Raw genomic sequence first — 15,442 nt, forward strand, 5'->3', positions numbered from 1 at the left:
CAGGAAAATTTATATAGCAATCGCTGGACGACTGTTATAAGTAACAATTAACAAGAAAACATTCATTAAGCATTTTTTAAATTCCACTCAACCTTCTTTACTTTTTTTTTCTTTAGTTTAAATTCATCATGGCATAAAAATCATTCATTAGAAATTAAGAAAAAAAATCATGTTCTGGAAGTCCATATAGATACTAAATATTTTTCACCTAAAATTGGGTAATTAGAATCTGTTACCAAAAAAAAAAAAACTATGATTCCCAGCATTCCACTCTCTTCCTGTCATTATGTGCTGATGTAGACAGGAAATAAATTCCGTGGAGTTCCATCTCTCGCTCTTTTCTTCCTTGTGAGGGCTTTATAATTGAAAATCTGTTACCCTAAAAAAGAACTACATTTCCTTGGAGCCCATTGACTTCCTGTAGACAGGGGATATTAGGCAGGGACAGGGAGGGTCCTGGCCTCTTTGGCTTTCAGTGAGCATGGTGGCAGTGGTAAGCTAATTGTGGGGATCTTAAATGGGCTACTCAGCCATGGACACTTGGTTTCTTTATTTTAAATTCCTTTTATTCCTTTATTTTTTTAAACCCTTACCTTCCATCTTGGAGTCAATACTGTGTATTGGCTCCAAGGCAGAAGAGTGGTAAGGGCTAGGTAATGGGGGTTAAGTGACTTGCCCAGGGTCACACAGCTGGGAAGTGTCTGAGGCCAGATTTGAACCTAGGACCTCCCATCGCTAGGCCTGACTCTCAATCCACTGAGCCACCCAGCTGCCCCCATATTCCTTTATTTCTAATGCTCATAAATAAATCTCCTAAAATATAATACTTTTATTATTGAGATTTAATTTTAATTTTTACAGGGCAGCTGTATACTTGGAACTTTCCAGCAGGTAGAAAAACTTAGTCACATAGTTCTATTATTATATAATAAAATACTTGGAGTATTGAACATTAATTTAAATCTTACAGTTATGGCAACCACAGAAATGGGGTTCAGAACCTTTAATTCTGACAGGTTTGAATCCATGTTTCTCTGGCTGTGGCCTTTCACACTTCCCCCACCCCCTCAATCTCTTTGGAGTTTTCCCAGAATTGCTGTTGTCAATCCTGCCTCCCTCACTAACTGCACGGGTGGTCCTTGTGGAGCCACTGCTGCCACTCCTGCTGCTGATTGCTGCAGACAAGTTGGGAGTCCTTGGAGCTGCTCTCCAACAGCCAGGAAAGTATAAATCCCTTTTTCCTTTACATTGCCAACAGCCGAGTGCTAGCTGCTTGCCTTGGAATCCCGAGTGTGTTTCCCTTAGGCAATAATAAGCCACCTAAAGGGCTTTTACCTGAGGAAACACTTCTACCCTCTTAACTCCCTGTTCATGTGGCAGGGGAAGCAAGCTGCTCCCTGGTATTTTTTACCCCTGGGGGGAGGGGAAGGAAGATTACTCTTCCAAACAGGAAGCAGAATTGTAAGCATGGCCCATTCTATGAAAGAGCAATGCATTACCTATCTCAAACAGCTCCCACTTTTAGGATGTCTTTTCTATGCCAAACCTTGGTGCACTGGTCCTTGCGACTGGCTTGAATAATCCTGAGACTCAGGAGAGAAATTCATTTCCCTACACCCCCTTGCCATTCTGGCCTGACCAGTCTCTGCAACATATCCCAAATGAGATTCCTCCATGCTATGCTCAGTGCAGAATTCTCCTTCACTATGGGAGATCCCAGAGGTGTGACCAAAGGAATCTAGATGGATGATGATACTGGGAAGGGGAAGGAACCTTAAAGAGTCTGGAGGTGAAATTTTTAAGCCTTTTCAGACTCCAATGTTTTATGGAAGTCTCTGTATTGGAATTGGGAAAAAAGGACTCCTGAATTCAGTGCCTGTATCCTGTCATATATATTTGTTGATTGCTTGTTTTAATATTTTATTTTGTTTGTTAAGTTTTGTTACACTATGTCACTTTTAAGTTACTGGGTAGTTCAGTGGATTGAGAGTCAGGCCTAAAGACAGGAGGTCCTAGGTTCAAATCTGGCCTCAGACACTTCCTGGCTGTGTGACCCTGGGCAAGTCACTTAACCCCCATTACCTAGCCCTTACCACTCTTCTGCCTTGGAACCAAAATACAGTATTGATTCCAAGATGGAAGGTAAGGGTTAAAAAAAAAAAGTTACTGTGTTTTGACAATTAGCTATATGTGATGTTATAGTGTCTTTATTTGTACCTCCCCATATGACTGGACTGGAGAAAATACCATTGTAAAAGTATCTTTGAGTTGTTCGTAACAAGAAGTAAGGGTCCATTTAGCAGCTGAAGTGAAGTGCTATAGCACTATTATAATCCCAACCTCTGCATTTATAAAAATGTAATGGATGAAACATATAAAGACATGCTTTTACTGCTGTTACAGTCTCATACCAGAGGAGGTGGGAAGATTTTCCTATGGGGTATGGTACCTCTGGATGGCTCTCAAGAGGGAGCATTACTCAGATAGCCTAGTGGCTTCTAGATGGTTGTTTATATTCGTAACTTTTCAGCTTACTCTACCCCTCCACCAGAATGACTTAGATTCTTGGTGACATTTTAGACCCAAAAGGTTTTCTTGAAGTAATTACAGTACTACTATTTTTTTAAAAAGCTGTTTTCTTAGTGAAAATTAATGTATCCTGAGTTGAACACCTTCCGGGGGGTTTGGGGGGGGGGGAGAATTGTATAATTGTCATAAATTTCTAGTTTTATAAAAGTTTTTCTTGTTTTGAGAGTAAATTTAGGATAAGAAATTTGCTACGTCCCAGAATCCAGTAAGTGAACTGCTTGGAGAAGGCACCATGGAGAAGTCTACAGAAATCTCACACTGAACCAAAAGATCCAGAATGAACTTTGGGATGTAGTGAAATTGAACTGTAGGGGGGTTGAATGCATTTATTTTGTATGTATACTCTTATGCCAAAGGGGACTGTCCCCTAATTGGCTATTTGTCAATGTGCCTAGCAATCATTGGTTTTGTTCTCTTGCCCTTTTATCCCCAAATTATTGTAATTTATAAGTTGGTTATGTTTACATGATCCATTGGGGAGACTAGTCTCCCAAAGGTCCCAGGGGGATGGGAGAGGGGAGGGAGATTGTGTAATATATTACTATATTACCCTAAAAAAAAAAAACTACGATTCCCAGCAAAACTATTCCTATCCCACTCTCTTCCTGTCATTACATGCTGCTGTAGACAGGATATAAATCAGCAGTTCTCAACCTCTCAATTTGTAGCAATGAGAATACATAATGCATATCAAGTATTTACATTCCAAATCATAACTGTAGCAAAATTACAGTTTTGAAGTAGCCGCCAAAATAATTTTTTGGTTTGGGGTCACTGCAACATGAGGAACTGTATTGCGGGGTCACAGCATTAGAAAAGTTGAGAACCACTGATATAAATTCTGTGGAGTTCTGTCTCTTGTTCTCTTTTCTTCCTGTCGTGGCTTTGGTGGAGTGGGCTTTTTGAACAGGTAGAAAAACTTAGTAACATGTTTCTATTTTGTTAGATATTAAACTTTATAAAATATATTTGAAGCATTGGACATTAGTTTAAATCCTACAAAATCCAGAAAAAGATTGGCTTACTTCTAGGTATGATTTCCTATTTCCATAATCACAAATCATCACATAGATCACTTCAATGTCTTAAGAAAATTTTAAAATTCCTCCTTTTGGCAATAAGCATTTGTGATGGAACAGGAGACCCAATATTCTCAGTAAACCAATTCATTAGCTAGAATTTTACAACATTTAGCAAGTTCTTTCACAGAGCTGAGGTTTTATAACCTTGATAAACAGAAAGCCCTAAGGAAACTCATAAAGGAAACACTGTTACAGTAAGTTATTGTTATACACTTTAAAGCAAAATATATTCTATTAAATATTTAACAATTTTTGAACAGTTAGACCACATTCTTTTAACAGCTTAATTAATAATCTATCAACATCTGGATTAAAAGGTAAATTATTTTGCTAATTGCATTTCCCATAGAAAGGTTTACCAAATTTCATAATATAAGAAAAAATTTTAGAAACACAATAATAGCATGTATATTATATATGAAACAAAACTTATTATTGGGGGAAGGGAGGGAGAAAATCTGAATCCTAAAATGTCAGAAAACAATTGTCAAAAATTGTTTCTACATGTAACTGAAAAATTAAACAAAAACAAAAAAAAATAAAGATTTTTTTAAAAAGTAAATGGATGCTGAAGAAATGTAATCAGTGATTGTAAGTAATTCTTTTAGGAATTGAAAGGGTCATAGATGGAAGATGATTTCTATAGTTAAGGCAGCATCAACATTAGGAATTTAAAAATATAAGAGTAATCATCTGGGGTTCTGGTTGTAGGTATATGGTACCTAGCAAGTAACTACATGTGGAGCTAAACTATGAGTTCTCTCAGTTTGGTATATGGGCATATTTCATTTATTGTTTCCATACCACAATAAAGGACATATCAACCAACCCCCCAAAAAAAACAACTTATTTTTTCAGATGATGTCAATTTAATATGAATGTATTTCCAAGTTACCTAGAAAACCATTCCTTTTATCATCTTTGACATTTTATACTAATCACATCTAAAACTCTGTACAGTTATCTAATATAAAGTAATTATGTTGAAGTAAATAAATAACAACAATAACAATAATTAATATTTATGTAGTGCCTACCAAGTGCCAGGCATTGTGCTAAGCACTGCATAATTTTCGTATTATCTGATCCTCACAACAACCCTGAAAGGGGAGTGCTATGATTTATCTCCCTTACAGATTAGGAAACTGAGATAAACAGAAGTTAAGCCATTAAGTCCTGATTTACTTATAGAGGGCTGAACATCACAATTATCCTAATAGAAGAACACAACTCACTTAAAATGATATTAGAATAAATTCAATCATATCTGGATCTATACTTACAAATGGTATTATTCAGAATGTCAATATTCCCAGGTGCCACTTCTTGCTAGCACTTTACATTATAAGGCCTGCTACTTTCAGTTAGTCTCCTGCCAAAGATTTCAAGAGAGTCTTGTATTATTACCCTTCTTAAGATCTCTGAAAATTCTCTGAAGCATGAAAATTGCAAATGTAGCTTTTATATAATAATGAAATTATAAACACTAAATAAAACTAAATAAGATCCAAATAGACCTTTCTAATGGTCCTTCAAAGACAAAATTTTAGTATATCTTCAAATAAGCCCATTACACAAATTTATTAAGTTTCCATCACAAAAAATAACTATATCTTCCTCAAATCCTTCTGAATTCAAGAGACCAAAACCTTCTTTAAATTCCTTTCCAAAACTCAAAACCCTTTTTACTTTCAAACTCTACTTTCTTAAACTTTCTCTATAATATATCCCTCCAAAGGAATTTAATTAAAGCTCTTCAAAACTGAACTTCTCTTGGTCTTCATATTCTGATCCAATATTTCTCTTATTTTCTTAATTCCTCTAATCTTTATTTCCCCAACTTCCAAACTATCTGTAAAACTTATCTCTACACCACTGAATTTTCCCCTTTCAGCTTGTTTTTATTACAGAACAAAAATAATAATATTGTTGACTTTGGGATTTGGGAAAGACTTTAATCTAGTTTACCTAATGAAGTTCTTTTATATTTTTTACAGAAGAAAAAATAGCAAAAACACCAAAACATTCCAAATCAACTTTTACTTACTCTTTATTCCTTGATTTAAACACGTTTCTCTCTTTTCATGGTCACAGAAAGTTATTAAATCACGTTCTTTCCTGGTATTACATTCTTTAGAGAAAGAGTAATAAAGGTCTAAATGCAATTACTACACAACTTTAATCATTTATTTTTGTTTTTCCTTAAAACAAATTCTTCAGATTGTTATGTCAAAACTCACCAAAACATTTCAGTATTTATAAAAACACTCAAACCAAAATTTGCAAATTTTACAGTATAGAACTTATATTTCAGTCACCACAAATTCCTGAAGACTGAAAAAAAAAAGATTCCCTTTCCTTCTTATCAGTGTGTCTCTTGTCTGTCTTCCCAAGAATGGCTAGACATAAAAAGAGACAGAAATAAAGCTCTTAAAATTTAAAAGAAAAAAATGATTTTCACTTTTTTTCCCCAGTAGCTGATCAAGTCCCAGGATAAAGGTAGAACACATATAATAGACACCTTGAATTGCTAGCTATGGAAGTTTTCCCTTCTTATTTCCCAAAGCAAATTTAATAATTAAAAAATAAGTGCACACAATTTTTCTAAAAACAGTTTCAAAGCTTAAAGGCTTTGAATTTAAAGTCTGCATTAATTCAAAGTCCCTTTTTCAGACCAAATTCAGGACCCATTGGGATTCTTATTTATCTTAGCCAATCTGCATCTTTTGAGAGCTCATATTCTTAGTCATCCCCTTCTGGATGGGAAGCTTCCCCTGATTTCAGACCAATAATAACTTCCCTAAGAGGTATCTTATCATCAGCTACTAGAGCTAGCTTTTACATAATCTAATAGCACTCCTTTTTTGGTCATTCTGGGCTCCACTAGTAGTTTCTCTTTGTCCCAAACTACTAGAATTTTCTCCAGGTGAGTACCCATGAGTATACTAATACCAGATTCCATTGTTCCCTTAAAGAGAATTTTCCCCAACAATGTGGAGGATAAACTTGGCTCAGCACTTTGGTATACCAGATTCCTATTAATTCCTCTAAGGGAATCTTCCCTGGGATATTATTCCTCAACAGTGTGGAGCTTTACCTTAGCTAGGGAAGATTTGAGATCCAAAGAGTCAGACCTTAGGAACTGCCTTCTGTAGAGAAATCCTTCCAAAATTTAACTAGAATACTCTAAGGAGTTACTCAAAGAGGTTGCCCTGGAGGCTAGGGTCCACTCTTTTCATGGTTGCTAACTGTCTCAACTGAACTGAGGTAAACTGAGGAAACAAGATCAAAGCTATGCAATTTACTGGCAAGGTATGCAATTGCAAGATTTTCCAGGGCCTCCTTAAGTAAGCACAAGGACCCTGAAGAGAGGGTTGAGTTTTTATAGTACAGTTACAATTATTTTTAGAATTTCTATTTTTATATTCTATTTTTTATATTTAGGGACTTTCAATTACTCAGGCATGCTAGATTTGATTGGTTGCAAGAGTTAGTTACAGATACTGTACAGATAATAGCCGATTTTTTTTTTTGAAATGACAAGATCTACAGAAAAAAAATCAACTTAGCTCAGGAACATGGAATGTAACTTCAGCAACTACACAAAATGTTAGTAATGATATAAAATGGAGTGAATTGATTCTCTCAAAACTCAAAACTATAGTCAAACTGGATTAATCTTTTGCCTCCTACCCCACATATTAACACAACCTTGATGCTTTTCTGTTAACTCTTTTCTGGGACATCATTTCTCTTCCCCTGGCCCTTTAGTTCCAATTCATCCTGTAAAATTCACTTCAAATGTTCTCCTCATTGTTCATCTACCACCACCACCCCCTATTAAAAATAATCTTTACCCTGGATCCTCACAAAATACTTTGGAAACTATAAAACATTTCCAATACAATTTTTATCTAATTTCCCTACTACTTAGAAATTCTGAGTATAAAGTTTTGCACACAACAGGACCTAAAATGTTTCTCATTGTTGGAAACAGTATTTTGAACTATTGCCTTTGAACTTTGAAATGGAGGATTTTATGTACTGAAGCATTAGTATGGTAACACATGGATAAGGAACCTTTATTTTTATTTTTACCTTTTTATTCATTATATTTAGTAATATTACAATGGTAAAGCCTCATTGTAACACTTATGGATCCATACATGCTCTGATTTCCTTTTAACCATCTCCAACTAAACCTCCTTAAACAGGGTCCATGCCAGATTTACTACAGTGTTATATCAACATTCCAGTGTATAACTAAACTATTACATAGTAAAGACTGAAAACTCATTTTGCAAATCATCCCTCTTTTCCTCTAATACATAGTTCTCATCTCTCACTCCAAAGGAAACTAAATCTTTTCAACTAAAAGTTGACTAAAATTTCCAAAGGAAACTAAATCTTTTCAACTAAAAATGACTAAAAATTTATTCTGACCAATAATGGCTCTTATAAGTAACTACACTTGAAAAGAGGAAAAGCACTATATCTCAGCAAAGAGGTAGAATGTTATATAAACTATAGTTAAAAGCATATAACTTTCCAAGGGTTATCAGTTTACTTGGATTCTAAAGTTGGGAAAAATAATAGAATGTAATCGCACATACTTTGTATGAATTTTGTGTTTACTTATTCCTGTTTCCCACCTCCCAGGGAAGCACTTCTTTTGCCTTCAAAAAAAAAAAACAACCCCAAACACCTTAAGCTCCATGAAGATAGGAACTGTTCATTCATTCATTTTTGTATCCTCCAATATACTTAATGTTTGTTGAACAAAGGCTCACTGATGTTCAATCAGCACCTATATATATACCCAAGCTAGCTAAGCCTCTACAATATTTTTGTCCATGTCTACTCTGAGAGGTAATTGATACATTAATATAATGAATTTCATTACTGCTAGTGTTAAGCTCTTAAGTAACTCAATTTCATTACATACAAAGTAAATAACTTCATTATATGTCTTCAAGTTTTCAGTATTTGCACATACATCTATAAGATATTCTTTAAATATACTTTTAAAAATATCAACTTTTGCTCTCTAGCATTTCTGTACTCTCAAAGCATAATTTCTAAGGGAAAATAGGCCAACTGAATAAATTTCAAAATGATCAAACAGATCTGAAATCAGGTCTTTTTAATTGCAGATCCAGTTCTCTATTCACCTGAAGTTGGAAGCCTTTCCTGATTCCCCTGCTGATACTTAATCTTTCTCCTTTCCCCTTTCTCTCTCTTTATATGTACATATACCTACTCAATAACACACATACATATATATCTTGTCTCCTTCAATATAAGTTCTTTAAGGACAGAGACTGTTTCATTTTTGTCCAAGTATCTTCAGTAACAGGCACAGAGTAGACTGATGTTGTGTGTGAGGCAAAATAGCACCATCCTGCCACAGGCCTGGCCTCCCCTGACCTCAACATTATGGTGGGAGGAGCTTGGGGGGGGGAGGGATATAGAAAGGCAGCAAGAAAGGGGGGGAAGGAGGGGGAATGACTCTTGACTTCTAATCTTGAAGAGACTGCAGGTATTACTGATGAAGAGTATAGGCCTTAAGCCAGCTAAATGGAGACTCTATAATTGGTTAATCCTTCCTTAAGAAAAATCTATCTATATCTCCATGCTCTCTCATCTTTTCGCTTAATCAATAAACTTAAAACTGGCTGTCTCAGACATTTACTAGTTATATGACCTTGAACAAGTCACTTTGATTTATTCCACTGGAGAAGAAATGGCAAAGCCATTACAGCGTTTTTGGCAAGAAAATCCCATAGACCATATGACCCACAGGATCATAAAGCATCAGACATGAATGAACAACAACAAAGTCAAAGTAAAATGGAAAATGGCTAATTAGCAGCATTTCAGAACTGCTTTATGTCCTATTAGCCCTACATGCTAGCTTTTCAACAGATAATTAACACTAGTTGTGTTTTTAAATTCTATTAATTCTGCTCAAATCATTCGGTTGATATTTACTATATTTCTTTATATGAAGTATTCCAATTTGTATAAGAATAAACTAACTTTCCTATGTAAAAAACAACTCTGGCTGAGTCTCTATTTTTATAACACTGGAAAGCTACACTGTCCTTGGTGTCAGGAACTCTTGGGTTCCAGTCTTTAGCTTTAGCTTTGAGAACTTGGGCAAATCACCTAATTGCTCGGTGCTCCAAGCAACTAAGAATATAAATTGTCAAAGAGGAGAGCTGATGAAAAGTGTTCCCTTCACAAATGAAATCAGAGGTCTGCAAGTTCAATTAATAAGTATTTTATCATTATAATAGAAAAAATCCTAAAGTATATTTCATGTTATATATAGCAAATGGGTATCATGTTGCTTGCTTTCTCAAATGGGTGGGAAAGGGACTGAAGAAAGAATTCTGAAACTCAAACATTTTAGACTATTTAGAAAAAAAAGAAAAAATTATATACAATACACCATAACAGTGTACCATAACAGTACTGATCAGGGGATCAGGAACTAAAGTTTGAAAGGTCTAAGAGACAGAGGGGACAGATAAAAAGAAGCACTACTTCCTCTCTTAGGTAGAGCTACACAAGGGAAGGTGAGAGATATGGTCAAGGTTAGAGCTGAAAGGTAAGGAGGAAATCCCCTTCAGTCTCTGGTTTCTTCCCTTGATAGATATTATCCTGATCCCCTTAGCACATTAGATGAATAAGATGTTCAGTTTTTTCTGGATTAATAAGATCTATTTATTCTTTGTAGTATTTAGGAATGGTAGGTTTAGGGTAGAGGGAAAATTAGGAAATCCCTAATTTCTATTTTAACCTAAATTCCCCTCAGGGGTTGAGGGTGCAGGTCTCGGGACCTGAGTCCCTAGTGAGATTGTGGAGTCAGACTGTTGTATTTTCCTGATATATAGAGGATGTACAGTTATTGAAAAGAACAACTGAAAATCTTCTTGGGTGGATAGTCCCTTATCTTCCCCAAAGGGAAAAAGTCTCTATCCACTACTGAGGAAGGAGGGCTAATCTGATTTTCTTCAGATAGATGAGGGATCACAACAGATTGAGCTCAGTAAGATGCTCCTTTCTCTTCAAGTTCAAAAGAAAATAGAACCTCTCAACTGCTGACCTCCTTTTCTTGGCTAGAGGTTCTAGCCCCATCCCCCGTTGACAGCAGAATTCCATTCTCTTCCTGCATGATGTTTTCCTGCAAACCAAGTCCTTGCAATGCAGTCTGTAACTCTCAAATCCACAACAGAAAGATTTGTATAACCTACCTTCTCTAACTATCCACAATAGGTTTTGCTCTAAATCATTTGGTGACTATGATCAAGAGGGAAAAAATCCTTTTTCAAACAAATTTTTGACTATGGGCCAAAATTTCAAACTTACTTTGAAACATAAATTCAACTTTCAAAGTAAAATATTAATTTATTACATTATATTAACCAAGTGCCTGTTCAGATACAAAGCCATTTTTTTTATTTAAAGGATAGTTCAACAGTTTTATCCCAAAATTTTATTTATTTGATTCTTAAAATCATTTCAGTAACTTTAAGATGAGAAACTTTTACTAGTATCTTGACCAAAACATAAAAGGAAGCTAAATGCAAATGAATTTCAATGATTAATCTTAGTGTTATATAACATGATAAAACAACTTCCCCTCTTCTCAGAGAGACAGGTGATTAGGGATTCAAACTACAGCAATGATCCTCAGACCTAATCACTTTGGCCAGTTTTACTAAATAGCTTTTCCTTGATAAGAAAAATCTGTGTGGTGACAGCATACAAGGAAATGACTTGTATATAAACAAAAGGCATTAACAAAACTTAAAAAAATTTATTTTAATTGGCTCTTCATAATTTTCCATTTTTAATTCCAAGTAACTTTAGTGGCAGTATCTTGCTAGGGCAGGGGGTTTATGAAATAATCACATTTCTATCACCTAGACTTAAAATAAGAGGCTTGGGGGGGGGGGGGGGGCGCGCGGCGGCAAGACTTTTTTTTAAATATGGAGACCAGGACATGCCAGGCAAGTTAGATCACTAAAATCCTCCAGAGAGAAATAACTAAGGACCCTGGGAAAAGCCTTGAGTATGTCAGTGTCCAAGTCTATCTGCCCTGCTTCCAACTCAGGTCCTCCAGCCATCACTGATGGAAATAATAAGAATAAAGGGTCTAACTATTCACTAACAAAACCAACTGTTACCTGTTAGCTCAAGAGCCCAGGTTTAGTAGCAAATCTTCTGGTCCAGCCTCCCTCAGCTATCAACCTTAACTCCTCAACAAGAAAACCTACTAAAATCATGGAAAATAAATTATTGACACCAGAATCCTTGACACTGTCAAATAGTTGGACATCAGAAATGGATTACTTTTTAATTCAGGATAAATGACATGGCAGTTTGAAATGAATATCTGATAGGCCTCTTAAACTCAACAGGTCCAAAACAGAACTTATTATCCCTCCCTCTCACCCCTACAAAACCCTCTCCTATTTCCTACTTTACTATATTATTGTCATTCTAGTCATTCAAGTTCCCAACCTCAGTGTCATCCATGATTCCACTCAATCACTCCACAAATCTTATCTCTTACCAAATCTTATTCATAGCATTTCTTGTATATGACCCCTTCTCTCCTCTGCCACTGTCACCATCTTACTATAGGTCCCATCACCTCATACCTGGATTATTGCAATAGCCTGCAAGTGAGTCTACCTACTTTAAGTCTTTTCCTCTGCCAATCCATCTTCAATTCAGCCACCAAAGTGATTTTCCTAAAACACCATATTATTCCTCTATTCAATAAACTACAGTGGCTCCCTATCACTTCCAAGATCAAATACAAAAAGTTGTTTGGCATTCAAAACCGTGAATTTTAGACTTACTCCACCCTGCTTAGTCTTTAGAATTTTGGTAACCTGGAATGTATACACCCCCACTTAAGGATTAAGTGTGGGGGAGGAAGGTCTATGACCCATGTGTGCTAGCAAGGGACAAATCAGAAACAATTGACCCCCTGAGCTGTCCAAAGCCAAGTTTAAGCCACCATTGGTACATGTAAGACACAGGAAGGGACGTAAAGAACTGCCTTTATATTTCACGTTGACTTCCTCTGAGAGGGAGCTTGGCAGTGGAATTTGACTTGGAGGAGCTGGAGTGTGAGACCTCAGACTGCTTCCCTGAGATGATCATGTGGTGAGTGTTAAGACTGATTCCCCTTTCCTTGGCTTTCTGGAGGCACCAGCCTCCAAGAAGGCCTCTCAACTTGGAGGAGGCCTTGTGACTGGAAGCCAAGCTAGATTTAATCTTCTGGGAAGGCCCCTTGGCTGAGGCCTCTGAACTCCTGTCTGGCTCAGACCAGGCCAGAGCAGATCTTCTTCCCTTTTCCCTCCTCTCATTCTTAATTTCTTCCTTCTATGGTAAATAAACCACCATAAAATTCCATCCTGACTTGAGTATTTCTTTGGGATTTAGAATTTAAATCCCTGTCGACTAACAAAAAATATATATTCAGTCTCAACCCTAAATTTTTATACTTAACAAAATCCTTCATAACTTGTCCCCTCCAGCATTTCCAGTCTTCTTTCTCCTTAAACTCCACTACTTATTCTTTGGTACAGTAATACTCACCTCGATGTTGTTCCATGTCATGAGCAAAACAGTTCATTTCTCAACTCCAGATATTTTCTCTTGCTGGCTTTCCCACCCATGTCTAGTATATGTCTAGTATACTCTCTCTCCCTTTATCTCTACCTCTAACCTTCTTTTAAATCCCAACTAAAATCTCATCATTTACAGGAACCCTTTCCCAATCCCTCTTAATTGCAGCACCTTACTTCTCTAAATTATTTCCTATTTATCCTGTATAGATCATGTCTGCATAATATTTGTTTGTATGTTGTCTCTCTATTATTATATTGAGAGCTCTGTGAGGGCATGAGCTGTTTTTTTGCTTTTTTTCATATCCTCAGTACTTAGCACAGCACCCGGCACACAGGGATTAAATTTATTGTATAAGTATCATATATAACATATAAATAAATTAAATTTATTAAATGACTTGGTCCTCCAGCCCTGGGTTTCTCTCTTACTCTAATCTATTTTCCACTCAACTGGTAAAGTGATTTTCCTAAATGATACATTCAACCATGTCACCTATTCAATCCAGAGACTGCCTATTACTTCCAGAGTCAATTAAAAAAAAACAACTCCCTGGTATTTAAAGCTCTTCACAATCTGGCCCCTTATTACTTTTCCAATGTATCTTTTTTTAAACCCTTACCTTCAATAAATACTGTGTATTGGTTCCAAGGCAGAAGAGTGAAGGGCTAGGCAATGGGGGTCAAGTGACTTGCCCAGGGTCACACAGATGGGAAGTGTCTGAGGCCAGATTTGAACCTAGGACCTCCCATCTCTAGGCCTGGCTCTCAATCCACTGAGCTACCCAGCTGCATCCTTTTCCAATTTATTTTTTAATTTTTATTCTATGTAGAGGTACTGAGGACTTTTCCAGGTCTAAGTTGTTATGAATTCTCTGATCTCAAACTTTTGCCTTCTTGGTATTAAGTAACATTTTATTTATACCTTAAGGTTATGGGGGTTGGGGGGTTTCTTCAAATGTTTTCAATTATGGTGTCTTTTTCTTTCTCCCTACTCAGAAAAAAAAAAACCCTACAAAATCCTTATAACACATAAGTTTAGTCATTCAAAACACATTTCCTCCCCAGACACTTCCCAGTTGTGTGACCCTGGGCAAGTCACTTGACCCCCATTTCCTAGCCCTTACCACTCTTCTGTCTTGGAGCCAATACATAGTATTGGCTCCAAGACAGAAGGTAAGGGTTTAAAAAAAAAAAATTTCCATACAGGCTATGTCCAAAAATGGTGTTAATGTTCACTTGATTCTTCTTGCTTCATTCTGCATGAATCCTTATAAATCCTCCTAGTAATCTTTCTTCTTTTTTTTAAGTCGTTCCTTAACTTCTGTCTTAGAATTAAGGCAGAAGAATGGTAAGGGCTAGTCAATGGAGGTTAAGTGACTTGTCCATGTCACACAGCTAGGAAGTGTCTGAGGCCATATTTGAACCCAAGACTTCCTGTCTATGGGTCTGGCTCTCAATCCACTGCCCCCTTCTTCATTTCTTAAAGCACAATATTACTTGATGTTAATATACCACAATTTGTTCAATCATTCTCCAAACACTGGGTTGCCCCTTAGTTTCCAGTCCTTTGTTAATTAAAAAAAAAAAGGCTTCTATAAATAATGTTTATACATATTGGACCTGTTCCCCCCCTTTTTCTTGATCTCCTTGGGGTACAGATGTACTAGTAGTATTGATAGGTCAAAGCACAGGTACAGTATTAACTTTTGGGCATAGTTCCAAACTGCTTTCCAAAATGTTTAGACCAATTCACAGCTCTACCAACAACACATCAATATGACTATTTTTCCTTTCCAATATTTGGCATTGTCCTTTAAAAAAAAAATCAGCTTTGCCAATCTAATCTGTGTGAGATGGATATAAATTTTTTTTCTCTTGTGATTTGGAGCATTTTTCATAATGCTAAAAATAGCTTGGATTTCTTCCTTGAGAACTTACTGGTCATATCCTTTAACCATTTATCAATTGAAGAACGGCTCCTATTCTTATACATTTAATTCAGTTCCTTATGCTTCTAGATGAGACCTTTTATCAGAGAAACTTGCTGTAAAGATTCAATGGTTTCTCTTTCAACCTCAGGTGTACTAAATTTGTGCAATACAAACCTTCCATTTTAAA

At 36.1% G+C, this 15,442-nt stretch overlaps 1 protein-coding gene across 7 annotated transcripts in view; it reads right to left on the reverse strand.

The window, feature by feature from the left end:
• Nucleotides 1-15,442, reverse strand: part of AFF4 (ALF transcription elongation factor 4) — a 90,661-nt gene that overhangs the window by 68,759 nt on the left and 6,460 nt on the right. For 2 of the 7 annotated variants that reach the window (XM_056811166.1, XM_056811163.1), the window contains exon 2: nt 4,955-5,043. The exons of the other annotated variants lie outside the window; for them this stretch is intronic. The gene's annotated coding sequence lies outside the window, so the exon portion shown is untranslated. The remainder of the gene's footprint in view (nt 1-4,954; nt 5,044-15,442) is intronic. 7 annotated transcript variants of the gene reach the window in all.

This window comes from Monodelphis domestica, chromosome 1, assembly GCF_027887165.1.
Source record: "Monodelphis domestica isolate mMonDom1 chromosome 1, mMonDom1.pri, whole genome shotgun sequence".
Classification (NCBI taxonomy): Eukaryota; Metazoa; Chordata; class Mammalia; order Didelphimorphia; family Didelphidae; genus Monodelphis; species Monodelphis domestica.